The sequence below is a fragment of the Leopardus geoffroyi genome, chromosome E2 (assembly GCF_018350155.1).
Source record: "Leopardus geoffroyi isolate Oge1 chromosome E2, O.geoffroyi_Oge1_pat1.0, whole genome shotgun sequence".
Classification (NCBI taxonomy): Eukaryota; Metazoa; Chordata; class Mammalia; order Carnivora; family Felidae; genus Leopardus; species Leopardus geoffroyi.
This window is the reverse complement of record NC_059335.1, coordinates 55,823,501-55,846,897: the sequence shown is the minus strand read 5'-3', so window position 1 is coordinate 55,846,897 and position 23,397 is coordinate 55,823,501. Positions and strand designations below refer to the sequence as shown.

The 23,397-nt window shown below is 38.7% G+C and overlaps 1 long non-coding RNA gene across 1 annotated transcript; it reads left to right on the top strand.

The window, feature by feature from the left end:
• Positions 1-219: 219 nt before the first annotated feature.
• Positions 220-22,923, top strand: LOC123578335. The gene is made up of 4 exons (XR_006702322.1): positions 220-583; positions 19,440-19,494; positions 20,813-20,948; positions 22,260-22,923. It is a non-coding gene; the product is annotated as an uncharacterized LOC123578335 (long non-coding RNA).
• The last annotated feature ends 474 nt before the right edge of the window (positions 22,924-23,397 follow it).

Sequence of the window (23,397 nt, the reverse complement as noted above, 5' to 3'; positions counted from 1 at the left end):
TTAGTTTTCTCTTGCAGACTCAGAAAGGTAGTCCCTTCTTTGTATAATGTTGCCTTGGTTGTGCTTTAGTGGGCCAGAGCTTAAAAAAAACAAAAAAACAAAAAACAGCAGGTCTGCCAGGCAGAGAAGAAAATGTCCTTCCTAGCTATTTTTTTCCAAAAGCCTTGCCTCTCTGAGAAATGTTACAGTAGGTTATACTATACAGACAGAAGGGAAAGTTAGATGCTTGGGCTTTTTCAGGAAACTTGATTTGAAGACAGGTAAATATTTATTCAGCAAGACAACAAGCACAAAGTCCTTTGCAGTTCCCACATGAGCTGGTCCACACCTGGTGGCTGTTGGTGGCTGGGGTCGTGACTGAACAGTGGAAGCTTTAGCCCCAAGAACCGCAGAGCCATGCCCAAGCTTGGCATGGAAACCTCAGGGTTTTCCCTTCAAGTGAACTTCAAGGCTGGAAAAATGAGCCTGTAAGTGGTGACCCGTGTAGGCCAAGGCAAGTGGACCCTTCCTTGGAAATGCTGCCCTGCAAAGACTTCCTGAGCCTCTGCTGGACTGTATGAGGTAGGAAGTAGAAGAATCTCAGGTAAGGACAAAGATTGAATTTTCTGCTACTGCAGATTAAACTTGATTTACACAACTACGGGAATGTGCCATGTCTTGCCCCATGGTGTTGGGGAATAAAATGCATCCTTGCTACATAGATAAGGAGCAAATTCCTGAGAGAGGGGACTAGAGTTGACCTTTGTAAGAAAGCAGTGGAGTGAAGGTCTTGGGGAGGTGAAGGAGGTGATGAAACAAATTAGGCCTCCACACAGATAACATTCCTGAACAAGGCAAGATAAGGGAACAAAGGCATATCCTTGGCCGACTAGAGATAGGGAAACAAAGAAGAGACCACTGTGGGTGGCCTCCAGAGACAGTGATGGGCAGGGAGAGAGGAGGAGAGCTGAATGATGGGAAGGAGGGAAGGGGAAACTTGGAGGAAAAGTGCTTAAACTTGTATAATCAGTGTGCTGCTTTAAATCGGCCTGCTTGATGTGGCTTTTTCCCCCCAGCTGGTGGACTGATGGAAGAGACAGGACTGAATGCAAATGGGGAGTTTAGTTTCATGAGTGTGTTCAATGCTAAGGTGGCCTTATCTCTCAGGGGACTACTATAGTAGTCTGTCTATGAGATATAATTGGTGTCATAATATGTATGATGCATGAGGGGACAGGAGGACAACAGAGAGATTGATAGAGAGGGTGAGTGAGGCAGAGCTGGTTGGCCAGGTAGCCAATAGGTTCAAGGGAACCAGCACCCCAAGGACAGATACAAAACTCAATAAGCACAGCACATCCTGCCGTGGTTTGATCAGGATTCAGCAGGAGATGCCAGTTTTGAGGTCAGAGGAGCATGGAGACACTAGGCTGAGTCCCAGTCCTCAGGTTAACTGGCAGGAGAAATAAGCAAACCACACTGGATGGAAGAGGTGAGAGGGGAACAGAGCTCAGAGATTCCATGAAATCAATAAAGAAGGAAACAAAAAAAGATCTGGACCTCAGAAGGCTCCCAGGGCCCAGCGCTGATGCAGGGTCTACTGGAAACTGGGTCTTGTAGGTAACATCATCTAATTCTAACCTTCCCAAGGTGTGTTGACAGTAGTGATGGTGACAAGTGCCAATCAGCCTGGGCTCAGGAGCAGTGTTCTTGGGTTCAAATCCCTGCTACACCACTTACAACTTGCCTGTGGAATCTGAGTTAACATCTACCCACCTCACGTTATCTCATGGGTGGATGAAGCTAACTGCTATCACCTATTCCAAAGAGTTACTATTTAAACTAATTGAATTAATTCAGGTTAGGTACTTTATACATACAGAGTAACCACACATCCCAGTTTGTCTGAGACAGTCTAGTTTATGCATACTACCAGATATATTTGTTAGTATAGCTTCCTTTAACTGAATAGTATCTTGGTTTGATTTCTGTTTCTGGCCACGATGGAGTACCATGGGAGGCACATGGGTGGCTCAGCCGGTTAAGCATCTGACTCTTGATATTGGCTCAGGTGTGGGGCTCAGCATTGATGGTGGGGAGCATGCTTGGGATTCTGATTCACCCTGTCTCTGCCCCTCCCCCCACTTGTGCTCTCTCTTTCTCAAAATAAATAAATAATCTTAAAAAAATGAATGGGCTCACGACATTTGAGAAAACATGGATGGGCCTAGAGGGTATTACACTAAGTGAAATGAATCAGTGTGGGAAAGACAAATACTATATTATATCACCTATAAAAGGAATCTAAAAAAAAAAATGAATAGACAAATAAAAATCAGAATCACATCTGTAAATACAGAGAACAAACTGATAACTGCCAGAGGGAAGGGGGTTACGAGGATGGGCAAAATGAGTAAAGAGGAGAGGGAGATACAGGCTTCTAGCTATGGGATGAATCAGTCACAGATATAAAAGGCACAGCATAAGAAATATTGTCAATGATATGATAATAGCATTGTATGGTAACAGATGGTGGCTACACTTGTGGTGAGCATAGCATCATGTATAAACCTGATGAATCACTATGTTGTACGTCTGAAACTAATGTAACATTGTGTGACAACCACAATCAAATAAAAAAAAAATTTAAGCCAAATACTTTTTCAGACACACGACAACGTGAAAGAATTTATAACGGCAGACTCGTAACTCAAAAATTATTAAAAGGTCATTTATGAAGAAAAAAATTATTCCAGATATAAACCTGGATTCAGAAATTTTAACTGCCTGTATAAATACAATAATTTTTTTCTCACCACTTAATTTTATCACTTAAATATTTATTAAAACAACTGCTTAAAGTATTCACACACATACACATACATACATATATAAGCACATATATGTAAAGTTTTAAACCCTGAAGCAACCACTAAAATAACACAATGAAAAGTTATAGCTAATAAACCAACAAAGGACAAAAAATGGAATCAGGAAAATTAATCCAAAAACAAAGTGGAAAAATAGTAAAAAAGGATTTAAAAGGAGACAACAGAAAACAAAGAAAAGGATGTAGCCCAAATATATGTATGTAAGCCCAAGCACAATACTCAAATTATATGTAAATAACCTAAATCCCTCAATTAAAAATCAAATTGTCAAGTTAGATACAAAAAAAGTAATACCCTTACATGCTGCCTGCAAGAAACTCATATTAAATATAAAAATTAAAGGTAAATTGATGAAAAGATATATATCATGCTAATACTATTTGAGATTAAAAGGAAGAGGCTAGGGACACCTGGCTCTCAGTCAGAAAAGCATGTGACTCTTGATTTCAAGGTTTTGAATCTAAGCTCCATGTTGGGTGTAGAGATTACTTAAAAATAAAATCTTTTTTAAAAATGAGGAGGCTATATTAATATCAGACAAAGTTTAAAAAAAAACTTCACCAAAATTAAATATAGCCACTTCAGATGATAGAAGTCAATTCATCAGGAATATCACATACCTAAACCAAGTAAATCCAGAAGTGATGGAAACTTCCATGAGAAATATATAAAGTGTCATTTTTGTCAAAGATTTCAATACTCCTCTTTTAATTATCGATAAACCACAGAAAATCAGTAAAAAGAAAAAAGAAAAAAAGCTTAGACAACACTCAACCAACTTAATCTAAGTAACATTACTGTAACACTTATCAACAGTAAACATTCTTTTCAGATGTACATGTAATATATATAAAAACAGCTCATATTAAAGGCCAAAAAATAAGTCTCAACAAATTTACAAGGATTCAAGTCATATAATGTGTGTTCTCTGCCCACAGTGGGATTAAATTACAAATTAAGAACGGAAAGAGATGTCGAAAATCTTCTAGATATTTGGAAACTAAGTAACACACTGCTAAATAATCCAAGAGTCAGGGCGCCAGGGTGGGTCCGTCAGTTAAGGGTCCATCTCTTGATTTCAGCTCTAGTCATGATCTCACAGTTCATGGGTTTTAGCCCCACGTTGCTTGGGATTTTCTCTCTCCCGTTCTGCCCCTCCCCACCTCAAAATAAAAAAAACTAAAAAAAATCTAAATAATGAGTCAAGAAGAAACCAACAGTATTTTCAATTCAATGAAAATGAAAACACAATTTATTCAAAATTTGCTAAATGTAGCTAGAGCAGTACTTATAGGAAAATTTATAACACTAAAATGCTTATATGAGAAAAACACAAAGGTCTCAAATCAACGACTTCAACTTCCACCACAAAAACTAGAAAAAGAGGAGCAAATAAAACCCAAAGTAAGCAAAAGGAAGGAAATAAACATCAGCATGGAAATCAGTGAATTAGAAAACAACACAGAAAAACAATAAGACCAAAACTTGGTTCCTTGAGAAGCTCAGTAACATTGAAAAAAAAAAAAAAATCTAGCCATCAGGAAAAAAAGAAAGACACAAATTTCCAATATTAGAAATAAAACAGGTGACATCACTAAAGATTCTACATATAGCCAAAGGATAATAAGAAAATATTGTAAACAATTTATGCCAATAGATTTGACAACTTAGACAAAATGGACCAATGACTCAAAAGGCACAAACTTTCCAAGTTTACTCAAGAAGAGCTAGATTACCTAAATAGCAAAACAACAAACAGATTAGTTGTTAAAAACTCCCACAAAGAAAACTCCAGGTTCAGGTGGTTGCAAAGGAACTGCTACCAAACATTTAAGGGAATAATAATCCCAATTCTAGGCAAACTTTTCCAGAGAATTGAAGAGAAGGGAATACTTCTGAACTAATTCTATGAGGCCCTTTACTCTGCTTCAAAAGAGAAAGAGAAGCACTGCAAAAGAAAAAGGAAAAAAAAAAAAGAAAACCACAGGCCAGTGTCTCTCATGAATATAGATGAAAAAAATAGTAACAACATATGAGCACATTGAATCCAACAATGTATAAAATAATAATACATCATGACCAAGTGAGATTATCCCAGGAACAGAAGTTTGATTTAACATTTGAAAATCAGGGGCGCCTGGGTGGCGCAGTTGGTTAAGCATCCGACTTCAGCCAGGTCACGATCTCGCTCTCCGTGAGTTTGAGCCCCGTGTCAGGCTCTGGGCTGATGGCTCAGAGCCTGGAGCCTGTTTCTGATTCTGTGTCTCCCTCTCTCTCTGCCCCTCCCCTGTTCATGCTCTGTCTCTCTCTGTCCCAAAAATAAATAAATGTTGAAAAAAAAAAATGAAAAGAAAAAAGAAAATCAAAGTAATTAATGATAGAAAATTTTAAAACTTAGCCATTTAATAATTTCAATTGATTCACAAAAAGCGTTCAACAAAATCCACCATTTAATTCTGATTTTTTAAAAAAAATCTCAACAAACTAAGAACAGAACTCCTCAATCAGATAAGGATATCTACAAAAATAATGTAGCTAACATAACTCTTAATGGTGAAGAGCTAAATATTTTACCTCTAAAATCAGGAATAAGCAAGAATATACAATCTCACCATTTCTATTAAACATTGTCCTGGGGTTACAGCCAGTGAAATAAGGCCAAAAAATAATAATAATAAATAAATAAAAACATTGAGACTGAAGTAATGCTACCCCTATTCACCAGTGACACGATCAACTATGTAAAAAGAAAAATTCTCATATGATATACAAAAAAATTTCTGAAACTAATCCAAGAGTTTGGGAATGATTAAGGATATAAGATCAATATATTTAAAAACTGTATTACATACTAGTAACAAATAATCAGAATTTAAAATTAAACAACAATACTATTTACAATACCATCAAAATTATGAAATACATAGAGATAAACTGACCAAAACGTGCAGGACATGTATGCTGAAAACTACAAAACATTGTTCAGAAATATTAAAAGCCTACGTAAATGGAGAGATACCATGCTTATGTATCAAAAGACTCAACACTGTTAATATGTAAAATTTTCTTCGCAAATGGATATGTAGATTCAAACCATTCTTAATAAAAATCCCAGCAGATATTTTTTTTTAGAAATTCACCATCTGGTTCTAAAATTTATTTAGAAATGCAGAAGACTCAGAATAACCAAAATAACTGTGAATGGGAAGAAACACTTGGGAAGATTCACACTACAACTGTGAGACTACTTGTAGAAAACAATCAAGACAGTATGGTACCAGTGAACAGGTAGACAAAAAGACAAATGTAAAAGAATAGAGAGCCCAGAAATACACATGTGTGGACAATTGAGTTTTTACAAAGATTCAAAGGTGATTTAATGGAGAATAGTCTTCGTGTTTGTTTGTTTGTTGAGAAAGAATAGTCTTTTCAACAAACTGATGCTAGAAAAATCATACAAATATACATGTATTTGTATATACATACACATGTACATATATATACACACACATTGTACACACACACACACACACACACCTCAACCCCTACCTAGCTCTACACACAAAAATTAAAGCAAAATGAAAAGAAAGCATCAAGCCCAAATGGGTTTACTAGTGACTTCTAACAAAATCTAAAGAAGAAATTATACAAAGTGTCTATAATCTCTTTCAGAATATATATGCAGAAGGATTATCTCCTAACACATTCTATGAGGCCAGCTTTACCTTGATACTAAAACCAGGCAAAGGAATAAATTATAAGAAAAAATAAACAGACCATTATGTCTCATAAACACAGATGCAAAAATCCTCAACAAAATGTGAGTAAATCAAATCCAACAATGTATAAAAAGGAGAATGCATCATGACCAAGTGGTATTTATCTCAGGTAAGCAAGGCTGATTCAACATTTGGAAGTCAATTAATGTAATCCATTACACCAAGAGACTAAAAAAGAAAAATCACATCATCATATCAATACACAGAAAAAAGCATTTAACTAAATTTGATACTCTTTCATGATAAAAACTGTCCACACACTAGAAAGAGAGGAACTTCCTCAACTTGATAAAGGATAGTTATAAAAATATAACTAATGTCATATCCAATGGTGAGAAACTCAAAGCTTTGCCACTAAGATCAGTTACAAAGCAAGTATGTCCTCTCTCAACATTCCTTTTCAACATTATTCTGGAAGTTCTACCTAGTCCAATAGGACAAGAAAAAGAAATTAAAAGTATATGGATTGAGAAGGAAGAAATAAAACTGTCTTTGTTCTCAGATGACATGATCACCTTTATAGGAAACCCAAAATAATTCACAAGAAAAGTTAAAACTAATCAGTGATTACAGCGAGGTTGTGTGACACAAGGTTAATATACAAATGTCAGCTCCTTTCCTATACACTAACAATGAACAAGTAGAATCTGAAACTAAAAACAGTATCATTTACATTAGCACCCAGAAATGAAACACTTAGGTATAAATTGAATGAAATATGTATAAAGTCTATATGAGGAAAACTACAAACCCCTGATGAAAGAAGTCAAAAAAGAACTAAATAAATAAGGAGATATCCCATATAAATGGATAGGAAGCATCAAAATTGGCAAGATGACCGTTCCTCCCAACTTGATCTATATTCAATGCAATCCAAATTGAAATCTTAGCAGGTAATTTTGCAGATGTTTATATGCAGAGGCAAGAGACTCAGAATAGCCAACATGATATTGTAGAAGAACATGTTGCAGGACTGACACTATCTGGCTTCAAGACTTAATTTAAAGCTACAGTCATCAAGACAGTGTGGCACTGGTAAAAGAACAGACAAATAGATCAGTGGAACAGAATATAGGAGCCAAGGAGCAAAAGCAATTCAATGGAAAAAAGATAGTCTCTTCAACAAATCATGCTGGAACAACTGAGCATCCACAGGTAGAAAAATGAATCTAGACACAGACCTTATACCCTTCACAAACATTGGCCCAAAATGGACCACAGACCTAAATGTAATTGGAAAAAATAAACTCCTATTAGATAACATAGGAGAAAATATAGAGGACTTTAGTATAGTGATGACTTTTTATGTATAACATCAAATGCTCAATCCATAAAATAAATAATAAGGTGGACTTCACTAAAATTAAAAACTTCTGCTCTGTAAAAAAAACAAAACCAAAAACCAGTGTCAAGGGAATGAGAAGATAAGATACAGACTGGGGAAAAAAATATTTTAAAAATACACATCTGGGGCCATCTGGGTGGCTCAATCAGTTAAGTGTCCAACTGTTTCATGGGATGGAGCCCTTCATCGAACTCTGCACTGGCAGCATGGAGCTGCTTGGGATTCTCTCTCTCCCTCTCCCTCTGCCCCTCACTTCTCAAAGTAAATAAATAAATAAACATTTTAAAAATATAAATAAATAAAAAGAAAAACACCTATCTGGTAAATGACTCATCCAAAGTATACAAAGAACTCTGAAAATTACACAGTAAAAAAAACAAACAACCCAAACTAAAAATGGACGAAGGACCTTAACAGACACCACTCCAAAGAAGATATGTAGATGCTAATAATTACATGAAAAGATGCTCCATGTGATATGCCACCAGGGAAACACAAGTTAAAACAACAATGAGATATCCCTATAGACCTATTAGGATGGCTCAAATCCAGAACACTGACAACACCAAATGCTGGCAAGATGGGAAGCAACAGGAATTCTCATTCACTGCTGGTGGGAACGTAACATGGCACAGCCACTTCAGAAGACAGTCTGGTGGATTCTTACAAAACTAAACACACTCTTACCGTGCAATCCAGCCAGTGTAGTCCTTGGTATTTACCCAAAGAAGTTGAAAACTTATGCCCACACAAAAACCTGCACACGGGTATTTGCAGTAGCTGTCTTCCTATTTCCCAAAATTTGGAAGCAAGCAAAATGTCCTTTAGTAGGTGAATGGATAAATAAACTGTGGTCTGTGGTACATCCAAACAATGGAATATTATTCATCACTAAAAAGAAATTCAGGGCCATCTGTCTGGCTCAGTTGGAAGAGTGTGCACTCCTGATCTCAGAGTCGTGGGTCCAAGCCCCACATGGGGTGCAGACATTACTTCCATAAACAAAACATAAAAACAAAAAAAAGAAATGTATTATTAAGCCATAAGAAGACAGAGAAGAACCTTAAATACATATTACTAAGTGAAAGAAGCCAATCTGATAAGGCTACATGCTTATGATTCCAACTGTATCACATTATGAAAAAGATAAAATTGTGGAGACAGTAAAAAAATCAGTAGTTTCCAGAGATTAGAGGAGAGGGAGGGATGATTAGGGCAGTAAAACTACTCTAGTATGATATCATAATGATAGATACATGTCATTATACATTTGTCCAGACCCACAGAATGTACAACACTGAGAGTGAACTATGATGTAACTATGGACTTTGGGTGATTATGATGGATCACTGTAGGTTCATCAACTGTAATCAGTCCAATCTGGTGGGTGATATTGATAATAGGAAATGCTATGCATGTTTGGGGGCAAGGAGTATATGAAAAACCTCTGTAATTTTCCTTTGATTTTGCTGTGAACCTAAAACTATAAAAAAAAAAAAACAACTAAAGTATTGATTTTTAAAAAAGAAAAAGAAGAAATAAATTTTAGTATTAGCATAATCTTATCTGTCATCATCATAAAGGCCCAAGAATGAAACTAGGTCTGATCTGAGGACATGCCCAGGCAGCTGATCTAGGAGAGGGAAGTTGGGGAGACCATACAATACAGACTAAGGGCTTGAGTTTTGGGGGTAGACAGAACTAGATCAAAACCCTAGCTCTACCATTTACTGGCCATGTGACCTTGAGCAAGTTACTAGCCTTTTTTGAATTCTCAGATCTCTCTCAGTGGTAGACAGCAGCAGGTGGAAGGTAGTGGTTATAACACAAACAGTGGTAGCCTCATAGGGTAGCTGGGACGGCCGTGGCAGGGGGGAATCAAATGAGATGCTGCAGGGAAAGAGTGGAGAATCACATCCTGTATTCAGTAACCACAAAACAGCTTATTAAAAAGGGAAAAAAAAAACATGGCAAAGCTCTGGGCAAGAAGGGGATGTTGAGCATAGATGCTTGGTCACTGGAGGTGACAGTGAACCCCTAAGGCAGTATGCTGCAGTGTGACCCTTGAATACAAGGCTCTCTGCCAAACCCTAAGGGTATTAACAGGCTTGGTTCTGTTTTCAGGATGAAATTGGAACAGGAAAAAGTGTGAAGACTTTTTTTTTAATAATCTAGCTAAATGTGTTACTCTTCCTAAGCGAGTTGCTAATGGAACTATCCCACCAGCCACAGCATGTACTTAGCAGAACTGTCACAAATGTTTAGAAACAAGACTATCCCTCTGTCGATGAGGATGACCTGTCCTCAAAAAGTGGAGCTTCTTAGGGACAAAAGGTGAGGCCACAGGGACAGTAAGTAATCTGGTCACAGCAAGGGAGAGACAAACAGAAAGCCAGACAGATCTGTTGGCAGAAAACAGCAGATGCAAGGTTGAGCTGACCTTTGAAGGTCGTGCTGCTTACAAAGTTCTTTTTCTTGAGGGCTGTCAGGCTGTCGAAGTACAATTTTCAAAAAGTTAATAACATGATTCCCATATAAACAATGGGCATATGCCAAAGTTTTATTTAACTTATCAGTGAGAGAACCAGCAGGATGACAAAGCTGGATACAGAAATCGATACACAGAGGAGGGGGACTGCTGGGTGAAGTTTGCTAAATCAGATTCTAAACTAGCTAGTGTCCTACAAGGCAATAAAAGCATAACCACTGGGGTTATTTCTTTCTATTGCACATAAATCGTTTGCATCTCTATCAGACAAAAACAGTTTGTACCTTGTCAGTTATTAGTAAATAGTAAGTCAAACAAAATTACATTCCCCAGGAGCAGGGACACATCAAACTAAGGCATATGGGCCATTCTGGTCTGTCTCATGTTTTTGTAAATAAAGTTTTATTGAAATATAGTCACATTTGTTTATGCACTGTCTGTGGCTGCTTCCAATACAACAGCAAAATTGATTAATTGTGACAAAGACCATATGGCTTGCAGAGCCTAAAATATTTGTCACCTGGTTTTCTATAGAAAAAATTTGCTGACCCCTGCCTTAAATAGTCAAATAAACTTTAGGTGGGCTTGCTACTGAGTATTCTAGCATGACATTGAAAGGATATGCAAATGTAAAATCATCACAGTGATTTAAATATCTTACAGTATGAGGGCGCCTGGGTGGCTCAGTCAATTAAGCCTCAGACCTCGGCTCAGGTCATGATCTCCTGGTTCCTGAGTTTGAGCCCCACATCAGGCTCTGTGCTGACAGCTGAGAGCCTGGAGCCTGCTTCAGATTCTAACTCCCTCCCTCTCTGCCCCTCCCCTACTCACGCTCTGTCTCTCTCAGTCTCAAAAATAAAAATAAACATGTAAAATAAATAAATAAACATCTTATAATTTTATATGTCAATTATTTCTCAATAAAGCTGAAAAAAATAAAATTCTGCACCAAGAAAAAGAAGAAAGGACATGGTGGGTTCTTTTGGCTTTATTTACAAATTTCAGCTAGACAGACATACAGATAGATGGATAAAATAGGTGATAGATAGTTGGATGACAGATAGATAGATAGATAGACAGACAGATAGTTTTGTTTTTTAAGAAGGTCAACTGCCCTTCAGGGTAAATGTAATGTCCACTCCAATAACTATGGCTGAGGAAATCCATGACTTTCTTAGGGAAAGGATTATGTAGATGGCCACCATTATTAATACAGAATTAACAGAAGGAGAAGATGTTCAGCAGAAAGAGTAAAATATGATGAAGACTCTCCTTGGCCCACAGCTTCATCCTTCTGGTTCACTTTTTCCTTTGGTCAGACCCTGCCCACACAGCACTAAGAATTGGATTTGACTCTATTTCTGTCTGGGATGGCAGTTACTCCCTGACAGACCTGGATGTCTGAGAGTGTCTTAAATGAATGCAGAGGCAGGAATGGGGAGAACTATAAGGATGTCCATCGCAGAATTCTTTAATGGCAACAGAGTAGAAATTATCTGAATTTCCAATGATAGGGCATGCTTAAAGAACAATGGCTTAAATTAAGTAGTCATTAGAAACAGAGATAAAGTTGCGTGTTTGTCAATAAGGGAAGACATCCATTATACAGTGTTGAAAGAACAAAGCTGGTCCCAAAGAGCCTGTACAATATGATTCACTGTTTTAAAAGATATAAGTGCATGAAAAAATTTTAGAAGGCCAAACACAACTTGATAATAGTTATTACCACTGGATAGTGAATTTTCATTTTCTTCTTTGTGATCATCTGGTTTTCTTTATCCTAACTGTTCTATGGTGAGTATGAATGACCTGTATCATAAGCAAACATTAAAGAGTATTTTTAAAGGCTTTCCTCATAGGGAGCTGTGTTATATCAGTTGTTAAAGAGGGTAACATGGGGTGCCTGGGTGGCTCAGTTGGTTAAGCGTCCAACTTCAGCTCAGGTCATGATCTTACAGTTTGTGGGTTCGAGCCCCGTGATGGGCTCTGGGACAGCTCAGAACCTGGAGCCTGCTTTGCATTCTGTGTCTCCCTCTCTCTGCCCCTCCCCTGCTCGTGCTCTCTCTCTGTCTCAAAAATAAATAAAACATTAAAAAAAATTTTTTAAAGAGGGTAACATAATTTTTATCTCAAAATATATGCATCTATACAATGGAGTATTACTCAGCAATCAAAAAGAATGAAATCTTGCCATCTGCAACTACATGGATGGAACTGGAGGGTATTATGCTAAGCGAAATCAGTCAGTCAGAGAAAGACAAATATCATATGACTTCACTCATATGAGGACTTTAGGATACAAAACTGATGAACAGAAGGGAAGAGAAGCAAAAATAATATAAAAACAGGGAGGGGGACAAAACATAAGAGGCTCTTAAATATGCAGAACAGAGGGTTGCTGGAGGGGTTGTGGGAGGGGGGGTGGGCTAAATGGGTAAGGGGCATTAAGGAATCTACTCCCGAAATCTTTGTTGCACTATATGCTAACTAATTTGGATGTAAATTAAAAAAATATATGTGTATATGCATCTCTGTCAATACAGGACTTTTTATAAAAAGGCTGTAGTATAAAGTCTTATCCCCAAGTAATCTAATGCATCCACATCATTATAAACCATTGTATGAAAAGTAACTTTCCCAAAGAGTACAGGTTATCATGGAAGAGACAAAGGGAACAGATAAGAATAAGAGCATATGTGCAGGTTATGGTACACACTGAGGAGTCAAATTAGCTCTCTTTTTCAAAAGAATATTAACCCAATTAAGCTTCTAATAATTTGATACAAATAAAACTAATCTAAACCAGTATTTCACAAGATAGCATGTAAACTAACCCATATGACCTTCTACCTAAAGAATATGTCCTGGGGCGCCTGGGTGGCTCAGCCGGTTGAGTGTCTGACTTCAGCTCAGGTCATGATCTCACGGTCTGTGGGTTCAAGCCTTGCGTCGGGCTCTGTGCTGACAGCCCAGAGCCTGGAGCCTGCTTCTGATTCTGTGTCTCCCTCTCTCTCTGCCCCTCTCCTGTTCATGCTCTCTCTCTCTCTCAAAAATAAATTAACATTAAAAAAAATTTTTTTAAAGAATATGTCCTATAAAATGGTGACTTTTTGAGCCAACAAATATTAAGAATGCAGTCGTATTCTTTCTTTTCTCCCTCCCTCATTTTCCATGTGACATCCTTGGCCGTTTCCTGACATTTGTTGTCTCCTGGCAATATGCCAGGTACTCTAAGGGTAAAAAGATCATGGACATCAATGCAACAACTCATTCCAATATGTTTGGATCTGTTGGCCACATGCACTCTGTTCCTGAGGTCAAACTGCTCCACTGATATCCTAACAACTATTTTTACTAAGAGTTTTCTGTTTTTACAAAACAACAAAACATAAAGTGACATGACTACCACAAGATATGTGTCTTAGCGTCTAGGTTCTAAGTGAATGGTACTCAAATTCCCTTCTATGTCTAGAATAATAAAGAAGCACAGAGTGACAGTGTCCACTCTGTCTTTTTTCTTCTCAGGGTAAATGTACATGCCATGAAGAAGAAAGGATTGTAGAAAGAAGAGGTGTGGAAGAGGACTTATAAATTTTATTAAGAAATTAATACTAACACCCTTCTCGTTTTTCATATGAGATGTGGCAATGGATAGGACAGATAGAACAAAAAAGGCTTGGGTTGGACAAAAGTTCACAGGGAAGAATTTTACTAGATTCTGATATCTTAGATTTGTATGGAGTTGCATCTAAATCAAGAGATTGTAGTATTTAGATAGACAAAGAAGAAAAAGCTAAATGCGTGCACAATTAAAGGAAGTTTAGACAATTTATATTTTTAAATGCTAGTTGATTTATTCATGTTGCTATGTTAATGCATTTAAAATGAGCCTTGACAAGGAAATTGGGAATATGCCCTAAGGAATCATTCCACAGTGGAAATTTGTGACCAAAGAGGCCTTTTTTTCAAACTGACATTAGTTTTTCAATGAATTAATTGCAAATTTCAAGAATTATGAGATTTCCTAAGTTATTTGTATTAGGAAATGAACAGGAAAATGTAATTATTTTTCCCCTCAAATAATATTTGAGGTCTGAAAAGAAGCTATGAACTATGTCATATTTCTTGTATCTTTCTGACAGTTTGTAATTACTTTTAATGCTGCTGTTCTCTAAATTATTAATGCTAATCTGTCATGACAGGGGCTGAAGAGAACCAGTGATTATATGCCTTTTTACTAGCAAGCCTGGTTTTAAATAAATGTCTTAATCACAAGAAAATAGAAGAGTAGTTACTTTAAAGGAAATAGACTTGTACCTTCTACCAGGTTCCTCCCATCCCTTAAAATAAAGTAAATGCACAGTGACAACAGTTCAAGCAGGATGACAATCTATGCAATAACTTCTGAAAGTGACATCGTGCGATGACACCCAGTGATTCACAGACTCACAGAGTTGTAAGGTGTCTTAAAAGCTCATCAACTGCAACTTGCCTTCTAACACTCAAACCATCTCTATTAATCATGGCCAATGGCTACCTGTTCTCTGTTTGAATATCTTCAGAATGACAGGCGACTCCCTCCCTCCAACGGCACCCATTTCTCACTTATTTTGAGTCAAGATCTTGCTTCCTATAAATTGTACCTACTGGTCTTAGATCTGTTTTGGTACACATAGAACAGGCAGGACTTCTTCCCAATACATGCTTGGCACCTCTTCAAATATATGGATATATCTTTGGCATTCTCTCTGGTCTTTGCATTTTCAGGCTAAACATACCAGCTTCCTTTAACAGGCTCCATGAGATCAGGGACCCTCTGTTTTATTCACGGCTTTATCTCTAGCTCCCAGCATAACATAAATAATAAATAATAGTTAGAAGAATAAATTTAAGACTCTATTCATCATCTCTAGTTTCCCACATTTTTGTTTCTTTGTTTGTTTCCAATGACTAACAAACTTGACTGCCCTTTTCCAATCCTTGGCCAATCACATCCAAATTCTCACCTCAATTCATCCAGGAATGGGACGTCCATTCCCCAATTTCCTCCTTCTGCACGTTTACACCATCCTTACTTTCTCTACTTTTGTTTCAAAGAAGAAAAGCCTCTAATTTCTCTTCAAGGCTAATGCCACCATCTCACCTGTTCTCGCTTCCACTCTTCCATCAATCATATTTCTAGCCTCTCCTTAACCTCTTTCTTGAGAGACACTCCTTCAGGTGTCCGCATGCTTGGTTGCCACCCTCCTAAAAACTAAGCTTTCTCTCTTCAAAAACTGCCACCTTTTTCAGCACTGCCAACATCTGTAATCATTTCCTACAGACATATTTTAGTCTCCATTCTAAAACTATCAATACTTCATTGCTAATATAAAAACATACACGGGTGGGAAGTGGTTAAGTGCCACCCAAAGCCTGCAGATTCTTTATGTGGTGAAAATGATTTCTGACAGTGGATTACTAATAATGAGGTGTCAATCAACTGAATTCAGAGACAAACTGAAGGACAGGACTAAGTTCTGTTGTTTAATAAACAAATGTTAGCCCTTTGTAGAAACCTTTTATTGTTCAACATCAACTCATATTTATGCAGACATTGGAATAAAGCTTATCTATCCATAAATATATTTTTTACAAAGGCACACACAGGCAGAATTTTGATAGTCTAAATTCCGTTTCAACAACAATTTGAAAGTATGCCTTTGAAACGTCTCCCTATTTTAAAATCCACTGTCAAAATCAAATAATGTCACATCCATATCTACCTTTAATTTCCAGAGTGGGTTAATAAGATCAAAAATTAAACCTCTAAAATACACTCTTCTGTTTGCTTATTATTAACTTCTCTTAACACCACTTTATGCATCACATTTTTCCACAGCTCACTATTTCTTCATGGTCAATAAATCAAGATCATGGTGTGTGTGTGTGTGTGTGTGTGTGTGTGTGTGTGTGTGTGTGTGTTTAAAGCAAGTGGCTGTATTAGGGAATCAGAGCCATGTAAAACATTTGACAATAATTAAAACCGAGAGGCTTTTAGCAAGCACTAGGCTAATTACTTGATGTGCATTGTTCCTCTGAGTGCTAGAAAGCGTAATATTGCCTCCATTTTATACATGAGGAAACTGAGGTTCACAAGGGTTATGTAACATGCCTAAGGCTACACAGCCAGTCAGGGGTGAGGCTGTGATTCAAATACTGTAAAATTGATGCTCTGACCCAGGGCGACATGCCACCCCTTGATTCCACTCTTTTCCTTGAGTTAAGAATTAGGGCACGGAAGTGCAGAGAGGCGAGGGGCTTATACAAGCTCACACACTGTTAATTCCAAGAACCTGTATCACCCATCAGGTCACACAACACTGGGAGGGGGAAGATGATTTCCCATGATCTCAGCTCCTTTCTCAGGATCCACTTTTCCCTGGACACCACTGGAGTTCTGACTGGAATGTTGTGGTCAGGTAGGCGACGATCAGAAACCAGAGTTTGACGGGCAGGACAGAGAAGGAATGAGAGCTTGAATCCCCAGTTCTTTATTTGCTAGACCCTTCAGCTCTATCCCCCACAGTGTGACCCCATATTTAAGGAGCAGAGAAGAACTAAACAAAAACCTCTGTGGCCTCAGCATTTTTTTCTACAAATAGAGCTTTAAAGAGCAGCCTCTGTACTTGGGGAATACAGCAATGGCACACAGAGCCCAAAACCCTCTTAGTAATGGGAAAGAATTATCCAGGCAGCCCCTAGTCTGACAAACACTGAATTCTTTCCCCACTTGGAGCAAAAAATAAAATTAAATTAAAAATAAAATCCTCAAAACCCACACCACCACCAAAGTCACAGAGAACTTTTGCTGAGTTGTACAAGCAAAGGACATTTTTGTAGAACACATTTGCATTTGAAAGTACCAACACATTCTAAATGTGCAGTGTATGCACAGATCTGTGCAGTAGCAATTAGGAACAGAAATAACCAGCGCAACTGAATTAGAGTTGATGAGATTCTGGTGTTCAAGGCAGCCGCTTCCTTTATATGACTAATCCCTATGCATTCTTGGGGTTTCAGATTAGATGTTGCTTTTTCTACAAAGTTTCCCAGACTCCCAAAGTCTAGGCTATGTGCCCATCTGATGAGTTTCACCTTGTATTTCTCCTTCTGGTCGGACCTGTTGCCTGAGATCAGTATTGCCAGTTTACTTCTCAGTTTCTCCCCCTAGACTATAGGCTTTGTGAGAGCTGCCTTATATATTGTATCACTAGTATGTCTCACAGTGCCTGGCACAAAGTAGTTGCTCAGTAAATGTTTTTGAGTGGATCAAGAATAAATAAGCAGTGGGGCGCCTGGGTGGCTCAGTCGGTTAAGCATCCAACTCTTGATTTTGGCTCAGGTTATGATCTCACAGTTGTGAGTTCGAGTCCCACACTGGGCTCTATGCTGACAGTGTGGAACCTGCTTGGGATTCTCTGTCTCCCTCTCTCTCTCTGTCCCTCCCAAACTCATGCTCTCTTTCTGTGTTTGTCTCAAAAGATAAGTAAACAAACATTTTTTAAAAAAGAATAAATAAGCAGAGATGGAAAATAGGATAATTACTTACAAACACTAAAAAATCTATCCAACTCTGATATCAGCTTCAATTATAAAGTGTCACAAGACCAGGATGTGGTAAGTGGTGGCCATATAAGTAAGTCATAAATATAGGATCATGAAAAAGGAAATATCAGATCCAGACCTTGATGGCATCATCATGCTCACTCCTGGATAAGAACTCTACCCAAACTCTATTCGTGGAAGCATTGGTAATTATATAACAGACATGAACTGGTATTCACCTAACTTATCAATGTTATACTTCCATCTGTTCACATATCTACCTATCCATTTTCTAGCTAGCTACCCATCCATTTATTACCTATCAATAGCCTGCTTATCTAGCTATCTATTTATCCATGCATTCACGCATCCATCCAACTGTCATAGGCAAAATTATAAAGATGTCCCCCAAGATTCCTACAGCCTAGTTATAGGACAAACACAAACCTAGTTACTGCTATAAAGGGAATTTGAAGATATAATTAAGGTTCTAATCAGCTGCCTTTAAAATAGGGAGGTTATTCTGGATCATCCTGGTGGGCCTGACATAATCAGGTGTGCCTTTAAAGCAGAAGAGGAAGTAGAAGAAATGAGACAGAAGTGGGAAGCAGGAGACATTCCAAGAGTAAGAGAGACTTACTCCCTTACTTGTTCCCTTGCTCCCTGGGAACCTTGGTCTTATAACTAGGAGGAACTGAATTCGAGCAACAATCTGAATGAGCTTGGAAGGAGATTCATCTCAGAGCCTCCAGAAAGGGACAACAGGCCTGGCTGATGCCTTGACTTTGGACACATGAAACTGAGATCAGAGAAACCAATCTAGCTGCTCAGATTTCTGACCTATAGAACTATGAGATGAAAATCTGTGCTGTTTTAAGCCACTAGGTTTGTGGTAACATGTTACAGCAACAACAGAAAACCAATGCACCAACCATCACTCTATTAACTATTTAGCTAGTCTCTATTACCACTTATCTGTTATCCATCTATCCAATCTATCACTTGTATGTTGTCTATACCTGTCACTTATATATCATTGCTTATTGTATCACCTTACCTATTTTACTTCCCTATTGCCTAAATAGTATATATTTATTATGTGTATTTCCATCTATTCATCTGTCTTTGTTGCCTGAACTGACTCAGTTCCCTTAACAGCAGCCTTCTCTCCCTGACTTCCCACCTCTACCCCCAAACACACATGCTTTCCTCCTGGGAAAGGCCAACAACAACAACCAAACAGTGACAACTTGGATAGCAACCCCACAGGCCATGGGAAGCTCTGTGACCTGCACCTTCCCTGGAATCCCTGTCTCTTCCCAAAGCCTCACATCTGGCTTCTGCTTTCTCCTTGACCCTCATTCAAATAGCCTGCTCAGCTCTGGATCCTGACTCCACCCTGGGATGCTCAGCTCCTCCCAACAGGTAAGTAATTACCTAACTGCCCCATCCTTAACAAGCCTAGGCTCAGTCACTCCCACCACTAGGACCAATATGGCCATGGCTGTCCAAGAAAGACCCCAGATAGTCATCAGGACATAGTTCATTTTCTTCTATGAATAGTATCTGTTTTGTTCCATTTTTGTTTAACATTTATTTATTATTGAGAGACAGAGAGAGAGACAGAGCATGAGCATGGGAGGGGCCAAGAGACAGGACACAGAATCGGAAGCAGGCTCCAGGCTCCGAGCTGTCAGCACAGAGCCCGACGCGGGGCTCAAACTCAAATTGCAAGATCATGACCCGAGCAGAAGTCAGACACTTAACCAACTGAGCCACCCAGGCACCCCATATCTGTTTTGTTCTAAATGAAGCTTTCTTTTCTCTTTATAAAGACCTGATTTCAAATAACTTTCAACTATTATTAAAAGATGCCCAATGCAGGAAAACTGTCACTTATATTCGCCATTCTGATACTAAGAAGCATTATGTCTTAGCCAACGGTGCCAGCACAGGGCCAAGGGGCCTCTCACAGCAACACGTACACAATATTTCCTTATAAAAGATACAGTGCTGTCCTTCTACGATCACATGCCAGAACTGAAATGGCCATATAAATCCAACCTCATAAAGTAAGAGTCAATTTTAACTATTGAAGCCCTTAGAAATACAGGTCTTACAGCATATTACCTGCCAGAATATTAGATGTGAGGGTTTTATGTAAATATATAAATGTGTATACATGTGTATATCCTTTGATATCCTTTGAGTCCTTGCTTCACACCAGGCATCAGACATACATACTTTCACCTGCATTTCTTCCTATAATCCCTACAGCTCTATAAAATATGTCCTGCTATTATGTGCATCTTATAGACGACAGGTTAAGAAACCAAAGTCACACAGCTAGAACGTAACAGAGTCAGGATGTAAACTCAAGACTAGTTCTCTTAACGACTGCCCTCCATTTTGTTCTTATCATGGCGAGAGTGGCCAGGCGTGAAGGAAAGAGCATCCTTGCTCCTTGGATGAATCACATTACACCCCTGGCCCTCATTTGTGAAATGAGGGTGGTGGGCCATGTGTTCCCTCAGGCTCCACCAGAACCCAGTGGTCTGCAGTTTCTCGGAGCAGGCCCTGTGGTTGGGTCCGTCTCTAACCAGGATACAGGAGATGGATGTATCATTATCACCTTTCTCCTTTCCGCACTAACCTGATGTCACGTACATCATTGTCCTTCCCTTTTTCTAAAGATCATTTAACACCCCATTTAGTCACCTTTGATAATGCTCTTCTTTCAAAGTACAGTGAGAGGAGCAGCTTTCAAGGTGATTTCTCTGCACTGAGGACATGTCAGTCTCTGGAGAGCCCATAGCCAGCATCCTGGTTCTGGAGCAGATGCGACGGGACCAATGTCAACAGCAGGAAAAATAATCCAGGTCTGTGAGAGAGCAACAGGTTGACCAGTTCTTTATTGAAGAACCAGGCTGTAACAGACATTACTTGAGCTAACAGCACCATTTAGGAACTGTCCATCCTGACCCTGAATCACAGGAGAAGTAGTCCGTGACGTCAGAAGAGTAAATGCATCTCATCTAAGTCACCAAGTCCAATCAATTATGAATGGGTTCCTGGAGTGCTGGGGTGAAGCACACAGGAGACGGGTCTCCACATAGCAGGAAAGAGCACTGATGCATTAATGATGTCTGCCAGAGCAGAGGGCTAGAAAAGAGGCACCAGGTTTGCGGCCTACTCACAGCCCCCGCAAAATCAGTAAAAGGCACAGGCTGTGCCATCAAATCAGCCTAGGTTCAAATATTGGCCCTCCCACTTACTAGCTGTCTAATACTGTGAAAAATTCTTAAACTCTCTGAATGCCAGCTAAAATAGAATAGTTGCAAGTAGAAAGACTGACATGTTTGGGAAGTGCTTAGTTAGGACCCACTACTGCCTTAGCAATTATCATAAAGTTCCTCAGAAAAAAATCAGTGCAAACAAAGCTGATAAATACAGCCAGATAAAAATATTCTCCTTCCCTCCATCTTTGACTTTTGAGACAAAAGTCATAACCTGGCAGTCATGGGCTCAGTCTTGCCTTTAGACCTATTTTATCTGGTCCACATTGTCGGCTTACACGATGTCTAAATAATTTTGGAATTAGTTACAAGTTTATTTCACATTTTTTAAAAAAATTCATGTATCTTACTTCTTTGAAAAGTTTGATCTGACACCACTGACCCCATTGTCACATGGCCGTGCGTTGGAACTAACCAGCGGCTGCTGCCTTTGGAGGGTTCCTGAACTCTTTTTTCTTTCCTTTTTTCATTGTAGAATACGTCATATATTCAGGAAAGTGCATAAAATGCACCACAGTTTAAACAGCAATTAGAAAGCCAACATCTATGTAATCAAGTCCCAGGTCAAGGAGTGGAACATAGCACCCCAGAAGACCTATCTGTCCTTCCAATCACAATCTCGACCTCCCTCCAAGGTCACCCCCATGCTGACCTTTGGGATAATCATATTCTTACTTTTCACTTTATTTTTACTGTGTATGTATGTACCTCTAAGCACATAGTTTGGACAGCTGTATAGACATGAACTCTTACCGAATTTCTTCTTTTGGGTCCAGCTAACTTTACTCAACATCATGGTTGGGAGACTCACTGAGGTTGACAAATTACATTTATTTTCATTGCTGCATGGGTCAAACATTCTTTCTGTCATCTCTCCACCTGGCCCTATTATAGGCATTTGGATTTGCGCTTTTACATCTGGACACAGATGACATCTGACACAGAGACATAATCATCATCATAATCATGGTCCACACTCTGACCACTCCAGCCAAGATCCCCAGCTTCTTCAGCAGCCCCACCGTAAGCGCGGCTTGCTGACATTCCCCATGAAGCTTCAACCTAAGTAGGCTCAGTCTGTCCAATTCCTCCTCCACGTCACTCAATTCCTAGTGACCTTCCCTGCCCATCCAGTAAGTGACCCCATCAGCTAAGGCTGACCATTCTGTATTTACACCTTCTTCTCAAAAGATCCCTTCTTCTCAATAGGGAATTAAGAGATTCAGTGAAGCCAGAGCCAGATCACCCTTCCAGGAGCACATCAGGCAGCTCATAGTATCTCCATCCATGACTGTTTGTCATAACCTCGCTTTCTGAATCTTCGTCCAGCTCTCAATCTGTGCAGACAGCTCCCCGCCAACCCAATTTGAATTAATTTGTCAAGCAAAATTTTGTGAAATAATATATCAGCTGCATTACTGAAGTAAGATCTATGACTTCTACTGCAACCCTTTCATCTTCTACTCTAGCCATTCCATCAATAAAACCAATCAAATTTTCTCGGCAAATTTTTCTTAATAAATCAGCTTTATGGGTCATGGATCCATATTCTTCTTGATGTTTATGGATTTTCATTCCTAATACCAGTTCCATTATTTTACTACAATGGAAGTGAAACATCTAAGACAATGAGAATGGGGGGGCTTTCCAATACCTTCTGGCTATAAAAGCCAAACTCAGAGTTTCAGGAATGCTGAATGGCTTTATTCTACCAACCCTCTGCGGTGTTGGTTCCAATCTCTCAGGATGGCATACAAGGCCCTTTGACCACCTGACCCCAACCAGCCTCCCATGCATGAAGGACATGACAAGGCCCTGTTGTGTCTTAATTATTAATCCTTTTCACTCTCTCTGCAATGCCCCTTGTGTCAAGTAGGACTCTTTAGGTATGAGTGACAGAAAGCCAAAGTAATGGCATAAATTGGCTTAAGTTTTATATACATATATATATATATATACACACATACATACATATATATACATACATACATATATATTATATATAATATAATCTAGTAATAATCTAATAATA